The sequence below is a fragment of the Periplaneta americana genome, chromosome 9 (genome assembly GCF_040183065.1).
Source record: "Periplaneta americana isolate PAMFEO1 chromosome 9, P.americana_PAMFEO1_priV1, whole genome shotgun sequence".
Lineage (NCBI taxonomy): Eukaryota > Metazoa > Arthropoda > Insecta > Blattodea > Blattidae > Periplaneta > Periplaneta americana.
Window position 1 is genome coordinate 153,401,714 of NC_091125.1, and position 18,902 is coordinate 153,420,615.

Here is an 18,902-nt window from a genome sequence, read left to right on the forward strand (position 1 = left end):
GGCACCGGGACTCAAACCCAGGTTTTCAGCTCTACGTGCTGACGCTTTATCCACTAAGCCATACCGGATTCCAGTTCCGATGCCGGATTGAATCCTCTCAGTTTTTTTTAGGTTCCACTTCTTAATTAGTGGCCAACCCTCATGCATTGTGTCACAGATGTGTGACAGTGGCACAATGTCCAACACACCATGTACAGAGGTGCACTCATTACGAGTGACTAAGTGGCCGGGATCCGACGGGATCAGCCCCGTCTTAAATCACTATGGGTGCTATCCATAGACATTTCGCAGCACGCGCTACGAGCGTACTAAGCTAGCCCCGGCTTTCCACTGGTTACTTGTACAGAATTCAAATCATATCCTATCGCTAACACTGGTTTATGAATACGAAAAACGCTGATCATCCACCGAAAGCCCACGCTAAAAATGTCTATGAATACGGCCCTAAGTGATTATTTACGCTTATCATATTATTGTGATGTACCGAAATACATATGATATTTCCGTGCAAGAATTCTGCATTATCATATGATCTCCGCTCCACCCATTCTTCTTCATATGGTAATGCAGAATTACTGCACGGAAATATCATAATATGTACTTGGTACATCACAATAACATGAATAATTAGCTTTAAAGCAGCGTAGGATAGCTTGAATTACGAACACAGAAGTAACATTTATTTGCAAAATACAGTGTTGCCACATTGTGCAATTTTGTAGTTCAATTTTATCAATCTATAATAGTACATTATGCAACGAGCCTATAATGAAGGTAATTAAGAAATGAGTATGGATATTTATGAAACGAGAGCAAGCGAGTTTCATAATTTTCATACGAGCTTCTTAATTACCATTATAGGCGAGTTTCATACGACTTTTTATGCTCGACCATATTTCTAACTTGATATTATTAATTTTCTTTGTATTTGACCTTAACCAATGTCCCTTATGTTGTGAGATGTGCGCAGACGCGAAAGTATTGATTTTTTCCGAGGAACAGATGATCACATTGACCTTGCTAGGCCATAAGAATCTACAGAGATAACATTGAAATTAAATTAGACATTGAAAAACGGGATGACAAATTGAATTTATTTGAATATTATTTACAATTAACGCTAATTATTATAGTAACAGAACATAACCTTCTGCGACAGTATTGGATTACCAGCCTCCGTGACTTTTCGCTAATTCTCTTTCGATTGCATATCCGAGAATAATCGATACTTGCGGTTTTATAACGGTAGAAAGCGGATCTGTCATTGGCTGAACAGTTGTAACCTGAGTCGTCATTGGCTGAAAGACCTGACCTTTAGTGAGTAGGTGTACTTTAATGTCATGCATTAAAGGACTGCTACCAGGTGTATAATTACTACATTTCGGCATGGTCGAGCATAATAGTACATTATGCAACGAGCCTATAATGAAGGTAATTAAGAAGCGAGTATGGATATTTATGAAACGAGCGCAAGCGAGTTTCATAATTTTCCTACGAGCTTCTTAATTACCATTATAGGCGAGTTTCATACGACTTTTTATGCTCGACCATATTTCTAACTTGATATTATTAATTTTCTTTGTATTTGACCTTGACCAATGTCCCTTATGTTGTGAGATGTGCGCAGACGCGAAAGTATTGATTTTTTCCGAGGAACAGATGTTCACATTGACCTTGCTAGGCCATAAGAATCTACAGAGATAACATTGAAATTAAATTAGACATTGAAAAACGAGATGACAAATTGAATTTATTTGAATATTATTTACAATCAACGCTAATTATTATAGTAACAGAACATAACCTTCTGCGACAGTATTGGATTACCAGCCTCCGTGACTTTTCGCTAATTCTCTTTCGATTGCATATCCGAGAATAATCGATACTTGCGGTTTTATAACGGTAGAAAGCTGATCTGTCATTGGCTGAACAGTTGTAACCTGAGTCGTCATTGGCGGAAAGACCTGACCTTTAATGAGTAGGTGTACTTTAATGTCATGCATTAAAGGTCTGCTACCAGGTGTATAATTACTACATTTCGGCATGGTCGAGCATAATAGTACATTATGCAACGAGCCTATAATGAAGGTAATTAAGAAGTGAAGATGGATATTTATGAAACGAGCGCAAGCGAGTTTCATAATTTTCATACGAGCTTCTTAATTACCATTATAGGCGAGTTTCATACGACTTTTTATGCTCGACCATATTTCTAACTTGATATTATTTATTTTCTTTGTATTTGACCTTGACCAATGTCCCTTATGTTGTGAGATGTGCGCAGACGCGAAAGTATTGATTTTTTCCGAGGAACAGATGTTCACATTGACCTTGCTAGGCCATAAGAATCTACAGAGATAACATTGAAATTAAATTAGACATTGAAAAACGGGATGACAAATTAAATTTATTTGAATATTATTTACAATTAACGCTAATTATTATAGTAACAGAACATAACCTTCTGCGACAGTATTGGATTTCCAGCCTCCGTGACTTTTCGCTAATTCTCTTTCGATTGCATATCCGAGAATAATCGATACTTGCGGTTTTATAACGGTAGAAAGCTGATCTGTTATTGGCTGAACAGTTGTAACCTGAGTCGTCATTGGCTGAAAGACCTGACCTTTAATGAGTAGGTGTACTTTAATGTCATGTTACCAGGTGTATAATTATTACATTTCGGCATGGTCGAGCATAAACAAATTAATACAACAATAACAATGTAAATACAAGCGTAACTATATTTCAAGCACCATTAAGCTACAGAATTGGCCACTTCGTACGGGGTGAAGTTTAGTAGGCTGAGAAATCCGAACGCAAAAACCGACGAATATCATACTGTTTGGAATTAATTTTCTAAGTTATGTAATTTGATTAATTATGGCATGACTTTTAGTAAATCAACGAGCATTTACTGTGAAGACTTTTTTTTAGGGCAGATATAATATGTAGGCAGACAGAGTAGCAGGGGCGGCCCGTCCTTATGTGCTACAGTGCTATAGTACAATGATAATTTTTGCTCAAATAATGTATTTGCAATACCACAGTATTTGATCTGTCATTTGACAATTTCCCGTGGTTATGTTCATGACGCGTTATCGAGTGTCTAGTCTTCGCTCTTCGCTCTTTGGTGCCTCAGGGGGTTCGTTGTGCTGCTCAAAGCTCTACATGAATGTAGACAACTAATGCGCATGTGCGAAGCTGAAATCACTGCTCTGATTGGCTATTTTTACGCTGGGAAGTGCTGTAGTCAGCTTCAGCACAACACAGCTTGGAGATTGCAAAAGTAAACCGTAACGAAAGAATGCTTGTTTGTGGAAGAACTCGGAACTATGTACAATGTGTTTGGTAATTCAAGTGTCCGACCGCTGCTGCCATCTATCTGGTTTTTGAGGTTCCTCCTGAATCAGTCAGTCTAGAAAATAGAAGCCAAGGAATTACGTGACAGTATAATTCAGGAAACTACTTATCGTTTCAGTCTTTAAGCTACCTAGACGCAACAAAATTGTTAAACAGCAAATTTTTTGACAATTTTTCGCATAATTTTCCTGAACGCGAACTTGAAGTTGCTGTCAACAGCTATGCTGTACTGAACAAAAGAGTGTTAAAGACAACTTTGAGTTCTATATGGAAGACCTGACTTTCGAAATTTAGATGGAGCTGTTCAATTGTTACAATACATAACATAGCCTCCAACAATTCACAGGATCCATTCTGTGAAGTAACGAAGTTGTTAAATATTTTGGTTACAACGCCAATGACAACTGCTGAGCCAGAAAGATGTTTTTCTTTCTTTAAACGCATAAAAACGTTTTTAAGGAACACTATGTCCCAGGATCGCCTCACTGCTCTTACAATAGAAAAGAGTATGATGTCCAAGATGGAGGGGTTTAACTCCAGGGTAATTGACAAGTTCTGCTGTAGGAAGGAACGTCGTATGGACTTCATAATTTGTCACTAGGCGAGTCTCAAATTAAGATAAATACATATAAGTGTGTACAGTAGGCCGATATAGAGATTGTAGCACACTCATTATTTTAACCACCAGCCGCTACTGGAGAGTAGATAGAAACAAATTATTGAATATTTTAGCACATGATGGTATTCCAAATCAATTAATAAGAGCTATTTACAATATTTATAATAATAATCATATACAGGTTAGAATTGAAAATAAATATTCAGAATGGAAACGAATAAATCAAGGAGTGAGGCAGGGTTGTAGTTTATCTCCTCTATTATTTATAATATACATGAATCACATTATTAAGGAATGGAGATTGAAACCACATGGAAGTATACCGATAAGTCGTTTGTCCCAAATAGATACTTCATTATTTGCTGATGATATTGTGTTTATGGCAACTTCAGAAGATAATTTACAATGTTTGGTTTACAACTTTAATCAAATGGCAGAAAGTTTCAATATGGAAATTTCAACTGACAAATCTAAAGTGATGGCTTTTTTAGGCAAGGAACCAGTCCGTAGCAAAATATGCATCAATAATAAGATCATCGAACAAGTCAAAAATTTCAGTTATCTCGGTTACCAAATTTCATATGAAGAAGAAAAGGATTTGAATGAGAAAATTATTAAATTCAACAGAGCAATGGGCTAAATTAATCAGATATTCAAACCAGCCTAAGTACGAAAACACACGCGCACCAGAATTTATAAAACATTGTCCAGACCTGTACTCTGTTTTGGTAGTGAAGCTTGGACGATTCGTAATATTGATTCACAAAGATTAACGGCGGCAGAAATGAGATTTATGTGTCGTACAGCGGGATACACGAGAATGGATCACATTAGAAATTTTGACATTATGAAAGAACTGCAGATTGAACCGATTACGGAATACCTACAGAAATACAGACAAAACTGGAGATCACATGTCATCAGAATGCCTCGTTCTATAAGTCCACGCCAAATTTTAAATTACCATCCTGTGGGCAAGAGATCCTTGGGCAGACCGTTCAAGCGTTGGCAAGAGACCGTAACGGGCCACTAGGCCCAATACATGCAAGGATGATGATGATGATGATTATGTAGGTCCAAACTGACCAAAAATCACATTTTTTCAAACTAGAACAAAAAATATTACATAATGTTGGGAATCTCTCCACAAAATTTTACGGCCCAAATGTTAGTCTAAATGGGTTTCAATCAAGAAGAGCCACAAAGTAGTTCTAGAAAAAAGATTGGGAGGGACTTGGACTAGAGAATAATTGCAAAAATGATTCTTCTTCAGGGTATAGAATAATTAATTTATCAATTTCTTCTTGTGCTATAAACAACGCCTGTTGTTATTCTTGTGGGTCACAAGAGGCAAAAAACAAAATAATTAATCATGTGGCATGCATATTCAAACTTTATGACTTATTATCCGCAGTACCCAATTTTCAATAAGGAAGAAATATTTTCTCAGAAACTATTTGAGATGAAGTAATGAAATTTTGCACACTCTTTTATTATTGCATAATCCAAATTTACCTGCAGAAAATTTGTTTTTAGGTGTACATTTAAAGAACTTTACTTTGGCAAAGCAATGCTATTTTTTAATACTACTACACTTTTTGAAATTTATTTTAAAAAATGAAGTTTTAAACTTCTGTATGCAGGGATTTGTTACATATAATGTAGAGCAATTGTGTACAAAATTTCAGAACCATATCTTTAATAGATCATGAGAAATTGTTCCTTATATTTTGTGATATCAGGTTAGATTAAGTGGATTCGTAATTAGGTTTCCTTACACGGTAAAGTATTGCAATTAAGTATCATAATAGAGTCAGTCATTATAATTACCTGTACTAAATTTCAGACGGATAGCTAAAAATTGTGGGATCAGTGATTAATTGCATATATCAGTGTATTTCAGACTACTTCTCACCTTATCTGAGCATTTTGCAGACACAAAGAAATTTCATTACTATAACGACTATAGTTGCTGTTATTTCCGGCGTGACTCCTCTTTGCTTACGTCTTAGGAAGTGAAAGCTCTATAAAGTCTAAATAGGTAATATCGTTCGCCATATTTGTTCTTTCGTTGCCTTGCTACCAGACGAGGAATGTATTTGCTGCTCTGTTAAACATTATCATGTTGTAGCTCCTATGATAATAAATCAAACGCACTGTAATTCAGCAAATAATTGAGCGGCAAATAACGTCTTCGTGTGCTTTCTGTGAACGCCAACGAAAGATCCAAAATGGCGGGCGATTATATTAAATATTTATCGAGCCTTAGGAAGTGCATCGGAAGCGAATGAAAAGACGCACACGTTTAAATGTAGCCGACCTGCAACGTGATTGGCTGCCGGAAATAAGAGCGACGGGACTGTAAGTTTCGGGTTCCAAGACAAGAAGTCCGACCCGCTCAGCAGTGAAGTTGAATATTCGGAGAACGACTCTTAGAAGAAATAGACAGACTTGGGATAAATAATCCTCTCTTTCAACAAGATGGTGCAAGAGTGCACATCGCAAGGGAAAGTTTGAATAATCTCAGAACCATGTTTTCAGGGTGCTTGATTTCAAGATTTGCGGACATGACTTGGCCAGCAAGATCTCCGGATCTCAGTGTATGGGGCTATTTAAATTCCAAAGTCTTTCTGGATTGTTCGCGTACTACAAAAGAGTTTAATGAACGCATACAATAAGAAACACTGACATTGCAGAGTGTAATGCTTATGAGTAACTTACTTGGAAGGTTACAAAAGTGTTTAAATTGTAATTAAGGGTATTTAATCCAAGTTATTTACAAAAAAAGTGAAAAAATTAACTGAATTGTGCACTTTGTAGTTTTCTTAAGTTCAATTCAATTCAATTCAGTTTATTAAGCCATTAAACATACAGTGATAGGCTTCGTCATAAAAAAACATAATTTGAAAATACACATATAATTGAAAACTGTAATTAGAATGAAAACACAAAACATTTTGAAACTCTAAAATTAATGAAAACACTTCACTCTTATGTAGTAATTGTAACTAATGTAAATAACTTTATTTATTAAAAAAAACAATTTCGTATGAATTTATGTTAAGAAACTCATCTACAGAGTAGAAAGGATTAATTAAAAGCCTATTATAAAATCTAGCTTTGAAATTATTGGTGGGTAACTTATAATATTGACTGGGAAGCTTATTATACAATTTCATCCCCATGACACAAAAATTTGTACCAGTTTTATGTAATCTACAGTATGGGATATTAATTTGTTCACTATTTCTAATTTCATGATCATGTATATTGGCTATTAATGAGTAATTGTCTATATTTTGTCGACTGTAAAGGACTAGGTCGTAGATTATATATATATATATATATATATATATATATATATATATGACAGTTAATATCTGTGATTGTTTGAAAAGAGGTCGACAGTGTTCAAGATAGTTTGATTGACATAGAATTCTAATATATATTATTTTAATGTACCGAAGTACATATGATATTTCCATGCAGATATTCTGCAGATATTCATCATACGATGAAAGAGTAATGGAACGGAGAAAAATTCTCTCCGGCGCCGGGATTTGAACCCGGGTTTTCAGCTCTACGTGCTGACGCTTTATCCACTAAGCCACACCGGATTCCACCCCGGCGTCAGAAGAATCGTCTCAGTTTTAAGTTCCAACTCTTGGGTTCCCTGGCAGAATATCTGCATGGAAATATCATATGTACTTCGGTACATTAAAATAATATATATGATATGCGTAAATCACTTCGTGATTTAAGACGGCGCTTATTTCGTCGGATCCCGGCCAACTAGTCACTCATTACGAGTGCACCTCAGCACATATGTGGACTTCGGTCCTAGATTCATAGATATCTATGACATAGTGCAGAGGGCGGCACTAGAGGGAACCCAAGAGTTGGAACTTAAAACTGAGACGATTCTTCCGACGCCGGGGTGGAATCCGGTGTGGCTTAGTGGATAAAGCGTCAGCACGTAGAGCTGAAAACTCGGGTTCAAATCCCGGCGCCGGAGAGAATTTTTCTCCGTTCCATTACTCTTTCATCGTAGAATTCTAATGCTTTTTTTGCAAAATCAAGACACTCCCAATTTTGCTACTGTTTCCCCAGAAAATTAAGGCATACCTAATCACTTTGTTCGCATTGCTATGGTCTCACAGCAGCATTTCAAAATTCACCCGTTCCCGGTGGTCAACCCTGTTTTGGTTTTACAATTCCTTAGTTTACGAATTTAAACATAGTAAAGTATATATTTCAACTCCGCCTTTGACAGTCGCTTATTCATATCAACTTCATCATGGCGCACATTCAGAACTTTACAAATCTGTGGAAGACACCAGCGCAGCTCCAGCAAAGAGATGTGTATGAAGATTACTACTATGAACTATGCGGGTTGTCATGGCAACATGCAAAATGCGTGCTAAATTCGTATGTTATGCTTTTTATTTTGAAAGAAGGCTCATGGCAGCTGTGCATCAAGACATGTAGAGACGCAACAGACACTACGACAACACAAAGAGTAGTTTTCAAGTCTAACTTAATTGAAAAGTAGGCCTTTATTCATTTCTGATCAGTATAAAAAGCGAGATTTCATTTCCAGTAAAGATACGGTATGGAAAAAATGAAGAGTCCACTGCAAGAATGATGGATGTCATTTGGAATACATTTTGCAGGAGAAGCAATTGAAAGTTTGAAATACTTAGCGCTCAAAGCTTAACTGTGATTTTCCGATCATTACTGGACAATGACTATCAGTGTTAATGCCATATAACTCTCTATGTACATTCTATATGTCTTAACCCTAGCAATACCAACGGGGGGTTACTTTGTGTCCACCTTATCCAAAATTTATATTTTCAATATCTAACTGATATATTAGAAATACGAAAATATTATTTATTGTCAGTTATGAATCCTTCTATCTTACTGTGTTATTGTTTAATTGTTTTCACTGATAGTTTTACCAAAATACGAAAATATGTCAAGGTGGACAAAAAATATCCCCCCCTTAGTAAATAGTGTAACCCATAATACAAGGTTTCATGTTATTTCAACTATTTCAAGAATGATGCAGGACTCGTGGCCAATATAATTTTTGTGCTTTTGTGTTACTACACATGTAATGCACCAACAATGGACATATTTATTCTTTTTTTTTTTGTTACGCTCCTACTGTTCCTACAATGGGCATATTTGGTCTTTCTATTTTTGTTACGCCTGATTGGTCTGATGAAGTGGTGTGATATTTATGTATCCTACTTGTTTCCGACAATTACATTTGTTGTTCAGTCTACTAGCAATGAGTCGAAAGACCACAGAAGAGTTATTGGAAGAATCTACAGATTCCGAAACTGAAATTGAAAATAATGATGATGATGATGATGATGATGATGATGATGATGAAGTAGTGAGTGAACCTGAAGACCAGTGTATCATGCGTGACGAAGTGGACGGGGATGAAGTGGAATCCAGTTCTGAAGATGACCCTGACAACTTATCTGAAATTGAAATCAGTGATAAATATTTTACTAATACTGGAAGAGTTTACGTTTCCAAACCACCTCGAATATCAAGACGAAATGCACAGAATATTGTGAAAGAACGCGAAGGACTACGAAGTGAAGGTAAAGTGGCCACAATAATAGAGTCGTTTGAAAAGTTCTTTACTCCGGAAATTGTAGACAGCATTATAAAATATTCTAATGAAGAAGCGATTAGGCAGAAAGTACCAGGAACAAGTAGACTTGAATTCCTTGCTTATATAGTGCTTCTTATCTTTATGGGCAAAGAAAGTGATAGCAAGACAGCAGTTACAGATCTTTGGTCCAATATTTCTGGAATATTTGTTTATACTGCTACTATGAGCCGAACTAGATTCCAGCAGCTAACTAAAATAATAAGATTTGATGACAAAACCACACGAAATGAACGCAGGGAGTTTGCTAAATTTGCCGCAATGAGTGAAGTATTCAACAAAATGAACTCAGTTTTACCAAAATGTTATTCTGCTGGAATGCACACTGTTGTAGATGAAATGCTTTCATTATTCCGTGGAAGATGTCCCTTCAAAGTTTTCATGAAGGATAAACCTGGAAAGTATGGCATACTTATACGTATGCTTGCAGATTCAAAGTCAAGATATGTTATCAGTATGGAACCATATGCAGGGAAGAATAAGAATGCAGCGCAACAAACAAATTCAGCTACAGCTGTCGTAAAACGTTTGGTTCATCCTATAAATAACTCCGGGCGCAATGTAACCACAGACAGGTACTACACATCTGTTGACTTGGCTGAGGATCTATGGAACAATCACAAGCTAACTCTTGTTGGAACATTGCAGGCAAATAGGAAACACATTCCTCAAGAACTCAAAGAAGTTTCTGGAAGAGAATTATATTCCAGTAAATTTGCATTCAGTGATCCTGATACTGGAAGTGTTCCAACTACAATTGTTTCATACATCCCTCGTGAAAAACCTAAGAGGAACCTTCTTATGTTATCCACTCAACATTATGATGATGCAATTGGTGCACTATCTGATCCAAAGAAGAAAACGGTAATAAATCTATACTACAATGACACTAAAGGCGGTGTCGACACAGTGGATCGAATGGTACGCAAATATTCAACAAAAGAGCTACCAGAAGATGGCCAGTGTCAATTTTCTACACACTTGTTGATATAGCAGCTCTAAATGGCTACACCACATTTATACTGAACTTTCCAGACTGGAATAAGAAGAAACCAAATCAGCGGCGACTTTATCTACAAGAATTGGGATTGAAGCTGATAACTCCGTATATTGAAGAACGGGCAAGAAATGTTGCAGGACTGCAGAAGTGTGTGATTTCGGCAATGGAAGGAATTCTGAAAAGGAAAATCAAGCAGACAAGTGGTGCAAAAGACGTTCACGGTGGTAAGGGTCGATGCCATTTGTGCACTAGAGACTGCCGATCAAAAATAGAAAAGTACAACAAAGTGAGCAAGACAACAATCATTTGCAGTGTTTGTAAAAGGTACACATGTGGTAAACATAGCAAGAAAACTGTGGTCTGTTCAATATGTGAGGACGGGTGTGAAGAAAGTGATGTGTAGCATTTTACAATTTATTTTGTGACTGTTACACTGAAGTATTTGTTGGAACATATACAATGACATTTCAATTTTTTTCTTTCATGATAGTACATAACTTACTATTCGCTGATTGTAAGAGTGGTAAACAAAGCAAGAAAACTGTGGTCTGTTCACTGTGTGAGAACTAATGTGAAGAAAGTGACGCATAATATTTTCCAGTTCTATTATATTTTCCGGACTGTTGCATTCAAGTACTTGCTAAACAATATACGACAACATTTAAACATTTTTTGCTTTATGTATACGTATAGTACACACTATTTGCAGATTGTAAGTTTGGTATAAGTAGCCTATAACAAGGAAACCGTGGATTGTTCAATATGTAACAACGAGTGTGAAGATAGTAATGCGTAACATTTTCCAGACTGTTTTGTTGAAGTAAATTGTTCGAAAATATACAATGATGATTAAATTTTTAACTTTTATAGTAGTACATGCTATTTCCCGATTACAAATGTTTAAAAAATGCTCAAAATTAAACATTTATATAGTGGTCACAAAATATCCCCCCCTTGGTACTGCACGTCATCAAAATAGCTTGGTATTGCTAGGGTTAAGCTATGCATTGACAGTCTTGGTTCATTTTCGACAAGAAAGTGACATCCATCATTCTTGCAGTGGACTCTTCAAATATTTAACTACAATGTAGAGTAAAAATGTTGAATTTTTAATAGCCTATTTGATTACGACCAGCATCATAGTCTAGTGGTCAGAGCTTCTGGCTACAGTTTATGAGATCTCGGGTTCGATTCCGGACTCATTTCACCGGCATTATCACCATTTCGTTCAGACGCTAAATAAACTGAGATGTTGATACAGCGTCGTAAAATAATTCACTGAAATAAAACATTCTGTGAACGTTACACCTATCCTTGATTCCGCCTAGGAAACTGTTAAAAACCTCTCATCATATCTCGACTGTTATTTGGGCTGACTAAGCAAAAATGAATGGCTTAAATCAGACACCCTGTACATATCAGCCAGAACCTCAATCAGAGGTAAATAAAAGTATACTAGTGGCTTGTGCAGCAAATGCTCCAAACTAAGTTCATTAGACGTTCAAATAAAAAGGTTTCAGATTTATTTTCAATGAAAAATACCAGACATTTTGAAAGTTATTTGCTTCCATAATAATGAAACATACCCCCTCTAAATGTTTTTTTTTATGCCAAATACTTTTTCTTGAACCTACCCACCTTCAGTTTTTTAGTTTCAACATGAAAACCCAAGTAACAATATCAGGACGACCAGTTGGTTTTTCATGTGGGAGTAAACCAATAGCTATTTCAGGTCATTGTGGATTGTAGGTGAAAGTTAAAAAAGTCAGGTTTGCTGTGCTTTTGAACAATAGACATAGCATCTTGGTATATCTGCTGCATGTAGAGGGTAAAATCATTTTATCCTGCTAAGAGATCTTGCTGAAATGATCGGGAAACTACAAAATTTTGTAAGCCTCTTAGTTTATCAGTAAGTAATATCTTTTGGTCTTTCCTTAGGAACTGTAATTTTTGCGCTCTCTCGAGCCAATACTAAAGGGAATGATGCATATAAGTATCTACATCACACCGCCATTAATATATGAAAAAGATCCAACCCCACTTGATTAATAACTATAAAATATTTGATTTTTAATAATATTATTATCTTACGTAAGTTTTGTAGTATTATATACAGAAACTTCAATAGAATTTCGTTGCATAGTCAAATGTATATGGAAAAGTACACAATGAATTTATAATTATGCAGGAACTGTATACAAGTTTACATAAATTAATCAACACCGCCACTCATCAAATTATAGAAATGAAGATCTAATGTAAGATATTCTCTACATCTACTTACATAATTCCAAAACGTTTCACTTTCATATCATCAATATAGCATTAATATGTATAATTATTGAAAAATAGTCACATTATGGCATTAACTATAATAATATTTCATTTCTAATAGTAATAATGTCATCAAATTACGTCTAGATTTATAGATTTTAATATCCAATACACAGCTGTACTCATAAAATTACATACCGCAGAATCAGACCTAAAAATTATTTTAGTAAGTCTTGAAGTTTTTAATAACTAATTGAATTTGAGCTCTAAATATGTCATGACCTTCGTGTAATAGTCTATTGTTTTTTGTAGTGTGTGTTTTGTTTTATACTGAAATGCAATTAGTTCTCAAAACTGACGAAAGATGGATTTTGGATAATAGGAAAATTATGTAGGAAAACTAACGCTTCACTGAAAATTACTATTTTTCTGAAAATCCTTGGATGCCAAGCTTTAAAATGACCAGTCATTCATTGAAATTTGTTGAACTATTTTCCCGTAATTTCCATTACCAGTTCAAATTATATATATAGATGTTCTAGTAATTCGACTAAAGGGAGTTTAAAAGTGAATCAAAACTCTAACTAAATACTGTAGTAAACCTTTATAGATGTGGCGGCCCATTGTGTCAGATGCAGTACCCCAGATGAGGTGTTTTATGCGACTCTAGTGTCGTAATATTGAACTGTCGTCCAGATCTGCTGTAATCACGAACGCTGTGGCTAGATTACTTATTAATGACAAGTACATGCAGGTGGAACCCCACGGCCCCCCAGAGACTGCTGCTGGGGGACGACGCCTCTCTGCAGAGGTCTCACATCCGGGGAGCAGACCCCACCGTGGTGTACGTGCACGGATTTACGGAGAAGGGCGCAGGGCTCAGCGGTTCCACCATAAGGGACGGTGAGTACACACATCCTCGCTTCGTCAGCCCTATCTTTCCTTTTGTTCTTCTTCCCTTCCTCTCTTCCATTCGTTCTCTTCGTTCATTCTAATTCTTCTTTCTTTTTCAGCTTTCATTTCTTAACGTCTTCTATTCCTCTTCGATTTTCTCCTAGTTTTTAACATTCCATTCTCCTTTCGAAGTAATTTTCTTTTTCCAGTTTTACCACAGTCTAGTATATACAGTCACGAAGCTTGAGTTGTGAGGGTACTAAGAACAATAGACTGTGCCGGTGCTACTTCGTAGCGTATTCCGAATCTCACCGGACCGATGGACAACAATGACGTCCGCTGCAGCGAAATAGGTACAAAACTGCTGGAAGGATTGATGGCTGTCATGGCGACTGCATAAGTTGTTGTCTGTGCTACGTTAACAAAATTTTGCGAAATTTCCGTACTGCCATCTCGTTCAAAGAAAAGAGAGCATAAACAATTTATTTCTTGAACCGGTAGTAATAACTGGTCCGTTGACATGTTCGCTCATAAGCCATTAACATATTGTTTTTACGTTGTGCTCATTACAAACAATACAGCAGAACACACCGCCATGACACAACAGTGCACGATGTCATTCGTCTGCTAATTCCCGCCCTATACAAGAACCAATCAGATTCACTGATGGCGGCTGATGGAGACTGCCACCACCTCTGCAAGCTGATGGGACTGGTGCGACACCGGTGGAGCATCAGTGAAGCCATCGGTGAAATTCGGAACACCGCGATGCCATCAGATTGCTCAGCGCTGAGATTCGGAATACGCTCAATTGTCTATGATGAGGCGACAGTAGCGATCCTAGTGGTTAGCAACAATGTATGGATGCATATTTCCTACGTATTGAGCTTCGCGACTGTATATACTAGACTGTGGTTTTACTTTATACAGACACGGTTTGGAATTGAACGGGTTACATCAACTTCTTTTCTATGCGGATGACGTGAATATGTTAGGAGAAAATCCACAAACGATTAGGGAAAACACAGAAATTCTACTTGTTGCAAGTAAAGTGATAGGTTTGGAAGTAAATCCCGAAAAGACAAAGTACATGATTGTGTCTCGTGACAAGAATATTGTACGAAATGGAAACATAAAAATCCTTCGAAGAGGTGGAAAAATTCAAATATCTTGGAGCAACAGTAACAAATATAAATGACACTCGGGAGGAAATTACAGACTTGTGCAAATTATTAGAATTAAACGATAATATATGAGTCGTTCAGAGCAGAAGTGGAATAAGTCGAAAATGGGTAAAGAGGGTTAAAGTAAACATTGTGTAAATACAGCGCAAAGTAGCAATTAATATTCAGTTTATTTAAACTGTTAGTAGTCAGTGGATAGCAAGAAGGCCATATTAATTGCTACTTTGCCTTATATTTTACAGAATTTTTACTTTAAGCATCATTACCCAATTTTTACTTACACCACTTTTGCTCTGAACGGCTCATGTATGATTAAAGTAATATTTATGCTACAAAACTCATTTATCACACACTGTTTGCAACAATTAATATTTAGTATGAAACCCTTTGTTCTCTATCATCAATTTTATGCAGTTTGACATGCTGTTCATGATATTTTCACATTGTTTTTTTATGTTTTCATCCCTGTGCCATATTTGGGTAAGTGCTTCTTTGAAGTCCACCTTGGTGGCAATCGTCTTTTTTTTTTTTTTTTTTAGTTTTCTCTTTACGATAAAACAAAGATTTTTAATTGGATTTGGGTCTGGCCTGTTACCTGGCCAGGGAAAGGACATCTACATTATTTTCAGCTAGAAAATTAGTTACTGATCTGGCTTTGTGACAGGGTGCTCCATCCTGCATGAAGACACATTCACCATCAGGGAATCAGTCCCTCATTTGTGGAAAAATTCGGTTTTGTAGGACTTTTTTGTACTGATCCTGTCGCATAAAGTCCTACAGGATTATTTTGTGGCCAGTAAGTAATTCATGATAATTGTGAAAATTTAAAAACTGTGGTGCTGAGTCTAATAATTTGCACACGTCTGTAAACACATAATAAATATGGGAAATGCCTGTTATTATTCGGTTGAGAAACTTTTGTCATCTAGTCTGCTGTCAAAAAATCTGAAAGTTAGAATTTATAAAACAGTTATATTACCGGTTGTTCTGTATGGTTGTGAAACTTGAACTCTCACTTTGAGAGAGGAACAGAGATTAAGGGTGTTTGAGAATAAGGTTCTTAGGAAAATATTTGGGGCTAAGTGGGATGAAGTTACAGGAGAATGGAGAAAGTTACACAACGCAGAACTGCACGCATTGTATTCTTCAGCTGACATAATTAGGAACATTAAATCCAGACGTTTGAGATGGGCAGGGCATGTAGCACGTATGGGCGAATCCAGAAATGCATGTAGAGTGTTAGTTGGGAGACCGGAGGGAAAAAGACCTTTGGGGAGGCCGAGACGTACATGGGAGGATAATATTAAAGTGGATTTGAGGGAGGTGGGATATGATGGTAGAGACTGGATTAATCTTGCTCAGGATAGGGACCTATGGCGGGCTTATGTGAGGGCGGCAATTAACCTGCGGGTTCCTTAAAAGCCAGTAAGTAAGTAAGTTTTACTTTATATTAGTTCTTCTTTTCTCACTTCTTATACAACTTTTATTTTTTCAGTTCTTATCCATTCTTATCCATGACTCCTTCTCCTTAGATTCCTTAGCTATTTCTGCAGATATTTACAGTCTGTTTATAAGTCACTCATAAAAAATAATCTTCGCAATACCAAAGCGCATTCAAGAACTTCAAGGCACGTATTCAAAACACAAACAACGCCTGCAGGAGATCTGGAATGTTCCACGCTCTACGCATGAGTCAGAGAAGTTGCCGCGTCACCACGGGGTTTCAGGAAATGAAATTCCACAAAGTTCGATATTATGAGGCTTCAATTACTCTGCTCGACGAAACCAAGCAATGTAGCGTGCACAGTGTCGTGAAATAACAGGGTTATGAGTCGTATTGTTGCTGTAAGACGTATCTGAAGAGTATGAGTAGTAATAGCCGCGTCTGCGGCTAAGTGCAAGCGTGCTGGTCTTCCATTAGGCGACGATGGTTCTATTCCCGGTGAGGTCGTGATGGAATTCGTAGTGGACATAGCAGACATTGCAGAGGGATTTTCTCGAAGTACTTCCGTTTCTCTCCATCATTCCACTAACACACTTCAACTCTCCCTCATTTCATCTATAATCTACTATAGTGAAAACAGGCTGGGTGAATTCTTGGTGGTAGTATGGGTTTCTGATGCTGATAATGGAAGGGTTTGGGGCTCGTGTATGGATAGGACATGGCTCTATCAGGAGCTGACGCAGGATGGCCCACCTCTCAGCATGGGACTTGCGAATACCACCCAGGCCACCTGTCGAAGTTGGACGATTATTGTATATACAGGTTGGAAGCGAAATAACCTTCCTGATTGAAAGGGACGATTTTTTTTATTTTATTGGGTTATTTTACGACGCTGTATCAACATCTAGGTTATTTAACGTCTGAATGAAATGAAGGTCATAATGCCGGTGAAATGATTCTGGGGACTAGCACCGAAAGTTACCCAGCATTTGGTCGTTTTGGGTTGAGGGAAAACCCCGGAAAAAAACCTCAACCACGTAACTTTTTCCGACCGGGATTCGAACCCGGGCCACCTGGTTTCGCTGCCAGACGCGCTGACCGTTACTCCACAGGTATGGACTAAAAGGGACGATATGGTACACTCAAACTAATAGAAAACGTATATTACGTTTTGTGATTAAATGCACGGTTAAATAGGAAATTAAGTTTGAAGTTGCAGCAGCCCGGCAACATGTCGCTAAAACACACTACTCGTATACAGATGTAAGAGGTCAACAAACTCGGCGAGTCTCCGTATGTAAGTTGCCAAGCGTTCGCTTCGTGCAATGGTCTGAATTCAGGAGTTTCAAAAATTAAATTTACACGAAAACCATGCACTCTATTGAAATACGCCTATACATATACATATGAGCCGTTCAGAGCAGAAGTGGTGTAAGTCAAAAATGGGTAATGAGGGTTAAAGTAAACATTCTGTAAAATACAGCGCAAAGTAGCAATTAATATTCAATTTATTTAAACTGTTAGTAGTCAGTGGATAGCAAGAAGGCCATTTAATTGCTACTTTGCGCTGTATTTTACAGAATTTTTACTTTAAACCTCATTACCCACTTTTGACTTACACCACTTTTACTCTGAACGGCTCATGTATACAAATGGCTATTAAGGAACCCGCAGGGTCATTGCCGTCCTCACATAAGCCCGCCATCGGTCCCTATCCTGTGCAACATTAATCCAGTCTCTATCATCATATTCCACCTCCCTCAAATCCATTTTAATATTATCCTCCCATCTACGTCTCGGCCTCTCCAAAGGTCTTTTTCCCTCCGGTCTCCAAACTAACACTCTATATGCATATCTGGATTCGTCCATACGTGCTACGTACCCTGCCCATCTCAAACGTCTGGATTTAATGTTCCTAATTATGTCAGATGAAGCATACAATGCGTGCAGTTTTGCGTTTTGTAACTTTCTCCATTCTCCTGTAACTTCACCCCTTTTAGCCCCAAATATTTTCCTAAGAACTTTATTTTCAAACATCCTTAATCTTGTTCCTCTCTCAAAGTGAGAGATTGAAATACGCCAGAGGGATAAATTATTCTTTATTATATTTTGTATCGATATGGGCAAAAATCACGATCCCACTCTCAATAGTTACCGAATAAGAGATTTGGAAAAAAAGATTTTTTTCTAAAAAAAACTATCAACATTTCACTAATATGATATTATAGTTTTCTGTTACATACAGCATGAAGTATTCGCCCTGAAAATTTGCAAGGCTATTTTACTTCCACTCTGTATAGGGCGTACAATTGGCTAAAGTGTGCCTAAGAGTACGAACCCATCGAGAGTCCATCGCTCGTAAACCCAAGCCAAATACCAATGAGTAGTTGTGTCTACAGTGAAATGAAAACAGCTGAGTGACAACAACC

General features: G+C 37.1%; 1 protein-coding gene across 1 annotated transcript in view; it reads right to left on the reverse strand.

Moving 5' to 3' along the window:
- Nucleotides 1-18,902, reverse strand: part of LOC138706618 (chromatin assembly factor 1 subunit A-B) — a 479,650-nt gene that overhangs the window by 175,335 nt on the left and 285,413 nt on the right. The gene's annotated exons all lie outside the window — the stretch shown is intronic.